This window comes from Neofelis nebulosa, chromosome 6, assembly GCF_028018385.1.
Source record: "Neofelis nebulosa isolate mNeoNeb1 chromosome 6, mNeoNeb1.pri, whole genome shotgun sequence".
Taxonomy (NCBI): Eukaryota; Metazoa; Chordata; class Mammalia; order Carnivora; family Felidae; genus Neofelis; species Neofelis nebulosa.
This window is the reverse complement of record NC_080787.1, coordinates 25,265,274-25,274,543: the sequence shown is the minus strand read 5'-3', so window position 1 is coordinate 25,274,543 and position 9,270 is coordinate 25,265,274. Positions and strand designations below refer to the sequence as shown.

Below are 9,270 nucleotides of genomic sequence, written 5' to 3'. Positions count from 1 at the left end.
TTAAATTTCATTCTTTTGGGTCAGCATCAACCTAGTCTGACCTTTCCTTTCCGTGAATTGCTACATTTAGAATTATTGGCCTCTGCTAGTGGGCATAATTATTTTCTTGCTGTTTTCAGATGTACATCTTTTTCTTCAAGCTAGATTGTAAGTGCCTTGAAGACAGGAATCCTAGCTCAGATTTCTTGTGGGTCTCCCAATTCTATTTCTTAGCTTTCTTTTCTGTGGAAAGCAAGTTATACATATCCCCAGAAGTATAGTTGCTCAACTAATCCATGGTACACAATTACCATTTTGCCAATGTCAGGTTACAAAAAAAGATACAGATCAATCAGTTCACAACTTGTAAACTGTCTGAGTAAGAAGACCTTGTCTACAAGGCAGTTTGGGAAAAGGAGAATTTTACTCAAAGCAAAAAATTCAAGTGAATCTCCCCACAATGAAAACAGGATGCAATCAACCAGGAAAATAAGAGAAGTTCATGCAACTGTGCCAACAGAGAGGGAACGTTATCGTTTTTGGATTCCAACCATTTGTACTAAACTGTTACCTTCATTTTACCTTTATTTAACTTCTTCAACTCTTTATCATTTTTCTATTGTGGATATTTTTGTGGTTTTTGGTGGTTTTTTTGTTTTTTTAATTACTTACCATTTCTTTTTTTAATGCTTATTTACTTATTTTGAGAGTGAGAGAGCATGTGTACATGAGTGGGAGAGGGGCAGAGAGAGAGAGAGAGAGAGAGAGAAGGAGAGAGAGAGAATTCCAAGCAGGGTCCCCATTGTCAATGCAGAGCCCAATGTGGAGCTTGAATTCACGATCCATGAGATCATGACCTGAGCCTAAATCAAGAGTTGGACAGTTCAACCAACCGAGCCACCCAAGTGCCCATTGTGAATATTTTTGTAAGGCAGCTTTGAGCCCTGTGTGAAATGAGACAGGGTTAAACTATTTAAGTACTTCCCTTTGTACCCACCCCACACTCACTTCTAGAAAATGTTTCCCGCCACTTGGGGTTGAGCTCCGACCAGCCACCTAACTCTAAAGCCAATGCCTTCCAGACCAGTGGGTCTCCAAGTATGGTCAGCATCAGCATCACCAGGAAACTTGTTATAAATACACATTCTCAGGCTCCACCCCCCAGATCCAAATTGGAAACTGCGGGATGGTACCCAGCAGGTGACTCTGGTAACAGCAACATTGGAGATGGTTTCTTTACACATTTGAATGGAGCCACGAACACATCCCTCACCCAGCATCCATGGCCACATTAACCACTACCTTCACCACTGTATATATAAAGCAAGGGGAGCTTCAGAATTCGACAGAATTGGGCCCCGTGCCACATTCTGACATGTAGGATGACCTTGTGCAAGACCGGTAAGTCTAAGCCTGGGTGTCCCAATCTGTAAAACATAAACTTTCATGCTGCTCAGCTGGGCTGTTACAAAAATTAAAAGCAGTATTCAATCAATGGTTGCAGTCACTTTTTGTATTAAAACGCCACTGCCTCTTTGTAGCAATAGGAAGGCAGGCACCGGCTCTCAATGGATACAGAGGGCATTTTCTCTCCATGAGCACTGCCATCCACAGCCAACAGAGGAGTCAGGAACAAAATGGTGACAAACTTGAAGAAGTGTAGGGCAAAGAAGGAGAAGACACTAAGGAGGAAAAGAAGGGAGGAGAAAAAGGCGATAAATAGAAGAACAAAAGAGAAAAGGGAACTGGGAAAAGAAGGTGAGGACAAGTAAAGAAGGAAGAGAGTAAACCAAACTGGAAGTAGAGAAACAAAAAAGGAAAGAACTGGGGGGAAGGGGGGTGAGGGGGGGAGGAGAGAGAAGGCCCAGAGGAAGGGCAGGGGAGTGGAGCTCTCAGGTTCAGCTGGGACTCTATCTCATTACCCTGTGGCCTCCAAGCTGCTTCTCAGGCTGGAAAGTGGCCTTGTGTCTGGAAATAGCCATAAGCGTCCTACATGCATATGTTCCACGTAATCCCTAACAGTGCAGGCCTGTGCCGCCCGCAGCCGGGTGCAGGACAGCTCTGGGGCCCCTGTGCAGCTATGGGAGCCACCCAGAGCCACAGGGGCGAATGGCACTCCCTTCCACCCTGACCCCGGCCCGGACAGGAGAAGAGCTTCTTCCTCTCCCAGTCCAGAGCTGGAAATCAAAGCGTGTCCGGATTCTTGCTATTTCCAGTCTCCTCACATTGCTTCCTCCCTGAGCCAGCTTTGTCTGGATGGGCAAACATCCAATTCTTCAAATGAAAAGAGAGAGAGAGAGAGGGAGGGAAGGAGGGAGAGAGAGACAGAGGGAGAGAGAGAGAGAGAGACAGAGGTAGGGAGGAGAGGAGAAAGAGGAAAACCCTGTCCTTGCTTGCTCTCTAACTCTGTGACTGAAAACATAATAACTCCATGTGGCGACACAACATTTCCACAGAGAAGCACCATCTCTGCACGCAGACATTTTCCACAAGTTTCTCTTTTCCTCGTGTTCTCTTTCATTTTTTATTCCCTTTTTAAAGTGGAATTGATTCAATGCAAGAATCGGGGGGGCGGGGGGCGGGGGGCGGGGGAGAGACTCAGCCTGCCAGGAGAAGGACTGTCATGTCTGGAAATCACACAAGGAATTAGGAGAAACCACAACTTTGCCCCACTCACCGTTTAACATAAAACATGCTTGCACTTGGGAAGAGACAGGTGACAGAGAAAGCAAAGCCTTTGCAACCGGCTCCTTCATTCCTTGTTGTCGCTGGGGGGAGTGGGGGTGGGGGATTGCTGCCTTGCTGCCCAGCCCATTCAGTTCCCACAGACCCAGAGGACTTGAATGCATGGCCCATCCAGACCCCAGCCCACAACCTGACCACCTCCTCTCTGCCAGGACAGTTCCACAAAACGACAGGTCTGACTTACCTACCACCTGCTTAAGCTTAGAAATGTGTTAAAGACCCAGGAAGAGGGAGAAAAGCACAACAGGAATAGCTCGTGTCTGGTATACACAAAGCAGATCAATAGGGCAAGCCTTACAGGAAAGGTAAGAAAGCAACATAAGGCCGCACACCTTCTTTTGGGGCGTTTATAATTGTGGCTTTGAACACATTTTCTCACATTTCACTTGGGCAGCAAGAAAGGATCTAGGAGCACCCTGAGGTTTAAAAATGGCCCAAGCATTATGGGATGGGAGCAGAGGGATGTTACAATTAAAGAAGGGGGCTGCACAGAGGCAGTGGTTTTCCACCTGTAGGACAGAATTCTCTTTTGTAATTCACCGCAGTTAAGCAGGGCGCCTCCTTCATGGCCAACACGGATGGCTTGGGGGTTCCACCTCGAATGAAATTGGAAATCAGTGTATCTTTTGCTTTTCCCCAGAAGCAGAATCCAACCACTAGTGCAATGTGTTGGGGAAACAGACTTCCCAGGCTTCCTGTTTAAATCAGTCCAAGGAATGATATTTACAAATATACCAGACTGGTATGAGTCACTCAAAATGCTGAAAGCATTTCCAGTTCCTTTTTAAAGGCAAACAAACACCATCCCTTCAGGAACTGCCATTAGGAAGGGGTGAAGGATCAGTCCCTCGGCCGTCAGTGGATTCTCTCTTCTTCACTCTACCTGGCACTTTACAGGGAATGATTCCCTCAGGAGAGGGAGAATTCCAGCACCTCTACATCCCAGGCCAGCTCTCCCAAACACCCCTCTCTCCAATCTCCTTTCTACCTAAGAATCCTCAGGAAGGCTCCTCTGGAGCCCGGCCAGGGCCAGCCTCTAGCACCCCTACCACCTCAACCAGGAAGAGCAGTGATGTTTTTTTTCCCCCCTTAAAAAACAAAGAGCCACTTTCCTATTCCCCTCTCTTAGAGCAGAAAATTCAGAGTTATTAGATAACCCAATGCTGTGCAATGTAAATTATTGACAGTTTCCCCTGGGAGGTGAAACATAAAATGATCCAAAGCCAGTGGAATTCTTCAGTGTTCAAAGGCCATCTCTAAAATAACAGACTTGGGATGGAACTTTACATGTTCCCAGGTAATTGTACCAAATATGAGGTGGCCCATGTCTTACTAGTAAATATCCACTCTCAGAAGGCAAGAGTGAGCCTTCTTTCCTTGTCAGGAAATTCACAGTTTCTTGGATGCAGAGAAGTCTGTTAAGGAAGGTTAGGGGTTTAAGGAGAGGTTCCCAGGAGTTGTTTTGAGGTCACTCATGTTCGGGGAGCCCCATTTTGTTTTACAGCCTTCCAAAGCCACAGAATGACTTGTGAAGGGCCCCAGGCACCAGTTTTCAAACACTAACAATGCCCTTCTGGTGCCCATGTGCACAAAAGCTCATAGCTTACATTTGCCTCAAACAAAACCAGGGTTTAAAAGTCATGATTGTGTGGCGCCTGGGTGGCTCAGTTGGTTGAGCACCTGACTCTTGATTTTGGCTCAGATCATGATTCCAGGGTTGTGGGATCAAGCCCCAAGTCTGGCTCCATGCTGAGCATGGAATCTGCTTAAGATTCTCTCTTCCTCTGCCCCTATTCCCCGCTTGCACTCTTTCTCTCCTAAAAAAAAAAAAAAGTCATTATTGTAATTTTACAAAGTTTTTAAGAGTATATAATACACTTTAATTTTTATTTTTTATAGTTTATTTATTTTAAGAAAGAGAGAGAGGGGCGCCTGGGTGGCGCAGTCGGTTAAGCGTCCGACTTCAGCCAGGTCACGATCTCACGGTCCGTGAGTTCGAGCCCCGCGTCAGGCTCTGGGCTGATGGCTCGGAGCCTGGAGCCTGTTTCCGATTCTGTATCTCCCTCTCTCTCTGCCCCTCCCCCGTTCATGCTCTGTCTCTCTCTGTCCCAAAATAAAAAAAAATAAAAATAAATAAAAACGTTGAAAAAAAGAAAGAGAGAGAAAGCACAAGTTGGGGGGGGAGCGGTGGTGCAGAGAGAGAGAGAGGAGAGAGAAAGAATCCCAAGTAGGCTCCACACCACCAGCATGAAGCCTGACATGGGGCTTGAACCCATGAACCATGAGATCGTGACCTGAGCCGAAGTCAGATGCTTAACTGACTGAGCCACCCAGGCGCTCTAGACTTTAATTTTTAGGATAGTTTTAGATTTACAGAAAATTAGAGAAGATAGCACAGAGAGTCCCCATATACCCAACACTCCCGATGCCCAGTTTTCTCCCATTAGTAACATCTTACCTTCATATGGTACATTTATTACAATTAATGAACTGATACTGATACATTATTATTAAGGAAAATCCGCACTTTATTCAGATTTCCTGTTTCCCTGAGTTTTTATCTTCCCTCTACTCACTCCCCAGATGCCACATCACATCCCATGATCCTGTCTCCTTAGGGTCCTCTTGGCTGTGACGGTTTCTCAGACTTTCTTTTTTTTGATAACCTTGACAGTTTTGAGGAGTACTGATTAAGGATTTTGTAGAATGTCCCTCAGTTGGATTTGCCTGATACTTTTCTATGATTAGATTGGTATTCTGGTTTGGGGGAGGAAGAGGTTAAGTGTTATTCTCATCACATATCATCAACATAACTTATCACTGTTGATGCTGACCGTGACCATCTGGCTGAGGCCATATCTGTCATGTTTCTCCATGTCAAGTGATGCTCTCCCACCCACCCTGTTTTCCATACCCTACTCTTTGGAAGGAGGTTGGTCCTTACCTGGGAAGTTCTGCTCCGCTTTCTTGAAGGTAAAGTGTACAAGTATTAGGAATTCTTGTGCATAGAGATTTATCTATCCTCCCCACTTGCTTATTTATTCAATTATTTGTTTATATTAGAATGGACTCATGGATATTTATGTTATACTTAGGGTTGTAATCTTTTTGTATTGCTCAAATTGTTCCAGCTTTAGCCATTGAGAGCTCCTTTGGTTGGCTTCTGTGCCTTTTGACATACCTCCTCATTTGGGGGAAGAGGTAGAGAGGAAGGGGTATGTCAAAGGCATTTCTGGCATTAGAAGGTACTCTAGACTCATCTTGTATATTTCGTACCCAGGTTCTAACTTTCCAAAGAGCTTTGGTTCCTTTTATTAGAGAATGGTATTAGAAATCAAGTTCGGGTTGGGGGTTGGGAGGCAGGGTACCTGGGTGGCTCAGTTGGTTGAGCATCCAACTTCAGCTCAGGTCATCATGGGTTCGAGCCCCACATTGGGCTCTGTGCTGACAGCTCAGAGACTAGAGCCTGCTTTGGATTCTGTGTCTCCCTCTCTCTCTACCCCTCCCCTGCTCGTCCTCTGTCTCTCTCTCACTCTCTCTCTCAAAAATAAATAAAACATTAAAAAAAATTTTTTTAAATCAAGTTCTTGTGGGGTGCCTAGGTGGGGCTCAGTCGGTTAAGAGTCCAACTCTTGATCTCAGCTCAGGTCTTGATCTCAGGGTCATGAATTCAAGCCCCATGTTGGGCTCCACGCTGAGTATGAAGCCTACTTAAAAAAAAACATCAGGGTCAGGACGTAGGTATACTCATTAATACCAGAGTATCTTTTTTTGTTTGTTTGTTTTTAGGCCCTGTCAGAGGACAGAGCAAAGAAATATATGAGGTTATACCAACCTCTATGCACACATTTCTACAAACACTTCTATATGTAACTATTTATATCAATGTTAAGTAAAACATGATTTTTTTTACTGACGTCTCCAACTTTAATCTATTAAGAGACAGACCACGTTAGTTTCCCCCCATTGTTTATCTGTGAATACCCACTCCCACGGTAAGAAACCTGTCTCCTACCACCCACCATCCATTTGTTTAATGCCCCATCCCTGTATATATGTACATAAGCATCAGAATCGTAAACCAGCAGCAGTGTGGGAAACAACATTACGATTAGAGCCCAGTGCTTATATGCAGTTCCTCTCTAGTTTTATAGATTTGTAGATTTATAGTTTTAATCTTTAGTTTTATAGATTCTGCTCATCCCCAGTATTACTTAGGCCAGTCCCTTCCCACCACCCACTTCCATGAGGTTGTTTCATACACTTTTTTTTTTAATTAAAGAGAGAGAGAGAGAATCTTAAGCTGAGTACGGAGTCTGACGCTGGGCTCAATCCCACGACTCTAGGATCATGACCTGAGCCAAAAACTAAGAGTCAGACATTCAGTTGACTGAACCATCCAGGCACCCCTTTTTTAATTACGGTTAGAATCTCTTGTCACAGTCTGTGTTGCTCCCTGGGATCCTCTGACCTTCTAAATTACTTTTTTTTCTACTTTCCGTACATTAAGGTTCAGTTTTTGTGCTGCAAAGTTCTATAGGTTTTGGCAATCATGTAATGTCATGTATCCACCATTACAGAATCTTAAAGAAGAATTTTACCACCCTAAAAAGTCCGCTGTGCACAACCTAGTCCCCTCCACCTCTCTGCCCTCCAACCACTGACCTTTTTGTGTCTAAAGGTTTGCCTTCTACAGAATGTCATATAACTGGAGTTGTACAGACTGGTTTCTTCCACCTTGCAATATGCATGGGAGTTTCCTCCATGTCTTTCATGTCTGGTTTATTGTTTTATCAATTCCAAGGGGGGGAAATGTGAGGTGTACAAATCTGTCACTTCACTGAATTTCCTTTCCCAACCTGGTTCCCTCATTTCCTACAGGTAAAGATTTACATCTCATCCCAGGTAAGACCTTCCTGGTCACACCACATAAAACTGGAGTCCCCTACCTCTCACTCTGTCCTGATTTTATTTTTAGCACCTTCTCACACACCTTTACTTTTATGTATTTCTCTTGTTTAATGCTTATCTCCATGAGGGCAAGGGTTTTTTGTTATTTTATTCTTTGCTATTTTCCTACCACTTGAAACAATGCCCAACACATATGAGCCCTTGTAAATATTTGATAGGTGGATATATCTTCTCAAAAAATGTGTATATACCTATGTGTGCTTGATCCCATGCCGTGACTCCCCTTGACTTTACAGCAAAACAACAGATCAGGATGGCGAGATGGAATGAGGAGGTATGAGAAAGTGGTAGGTGGTCTCAACTCCTTCTCTTACCCAAATGTACGTGACGGTGCCTGACGTTTCCCCATTAGAGATTAATTTAGCTGGGTGTCTTTAACCCTGTTAGGTTTTTGGTTTTCACTTTAAAATGTTTAAAGGGATACTTTTTACATCTTTTTAAAATTCCCGAGTGTTTATTGTAATGAGTCAATAATTTAGAGATCCATAAAGAAAAGTATTTAATCCCCCACTTCCCTGTACCCACCTCCTTCAAAGTGGGCCACTAGGACAGACTGTTCTAGCCCTCTGCTTTAGAAACCTAAGCCTCACCAGTGAATTAGGAGTCTTCAGGACCCAGGACGCATGCCCTCTTGGAGTCTGTGACTCCTTTTAGACCATATTCTAGGTACCAGTGATACTAGAATTCCCTCTCCAAAGACTTTCAGCCCTCCTCCAGGGCGCAAGTGAGGCTCCCCTGGGGTTTGTTCTTTCAGGGGCAGCCTGGCCCAGGATGGGTGCTCTCATAATTCCAGGAACAGCTGTGGGGGGCAGGCAGGCTGGGGTGCCAACACATATATGCACAAAGTCTCTTCACGTGCACAGGGAGTTAGAGTGAAGAGCTGGGAGGTGGGGGTGAAGGGGAAGACAAGGCCAAGCTTCCGTCTGTCCTCTCTCTTTGGGCCCACCACCTCTCTGAGTTAAGGGCAGGCCTGCCGCCCCCACTGTAATCCCATCCCATAAGGTAGCAATGTTAACAGTTTGCTATCTAACCCTCACACCTTTGTCTATGAGTCCATAATCATATAGAATTACGAACACATATGGAAGGGGTTTGCTTTCTCTATCACTTTTTAATAAAAAAGTGGTATTCTAATATATAATATAATAAAATATAAACATAACATAACATAACATAACATAATATATATCATGGACACCCCACCCCCAATTTATAGATTTCATTTATTCTTTTTATTAGCTTCATGAGATGTTACAGTTTGAATGCATATTCCTTTATGACAGGATATGCAGGGTTTCTTTCCCCATCCCGCCCTACCTCAAACAAAGCTGAAATAATCTTTATACCTGTAGTGATACATCCTGGTGCTTTCATTTTGTAAGCTTTAGCTTGGATTCCTAAAAATAGGATTTGTGGTTCAGTCAAAGGCTATAAACATCATTTATTTTATAGATGTTTCCAAACAACTTTGGTAAACATTTACAGCAAAGCATACTCCCATGGGCAATGGATAAGATGCCCATTTCACCAAACCTCCCAGCTCTGGATGTTATGGATTGTTTCAAATTCGGCAAA

The 9,270-nt window shown here is 44.1% G+C and overlaps 1 long non-coding RNA gene across 1 annotated transcript in view; it reads right to left on the bottom strand.

Annotated features, from left to right (window-relative positions):
- Positions 1 to 2,967: 2,967 nt before the first annotated feature.
- Positions 2,968 to 9,270, bottom strand: part of LOC131513828 (uncharacterized) — a 70,058-nt gene continuing 63,755 nt past the window's right edge. The window contains exon 4 of the long non-coding RNA XR_009262813.1: positions 2,968 to 4,541. This is a non-coding gene — a long non-coding RNA (uncharacterized LOC131513828). The remainder of the gene's footprint in view (positions 4,542 to 9,270) is intronic.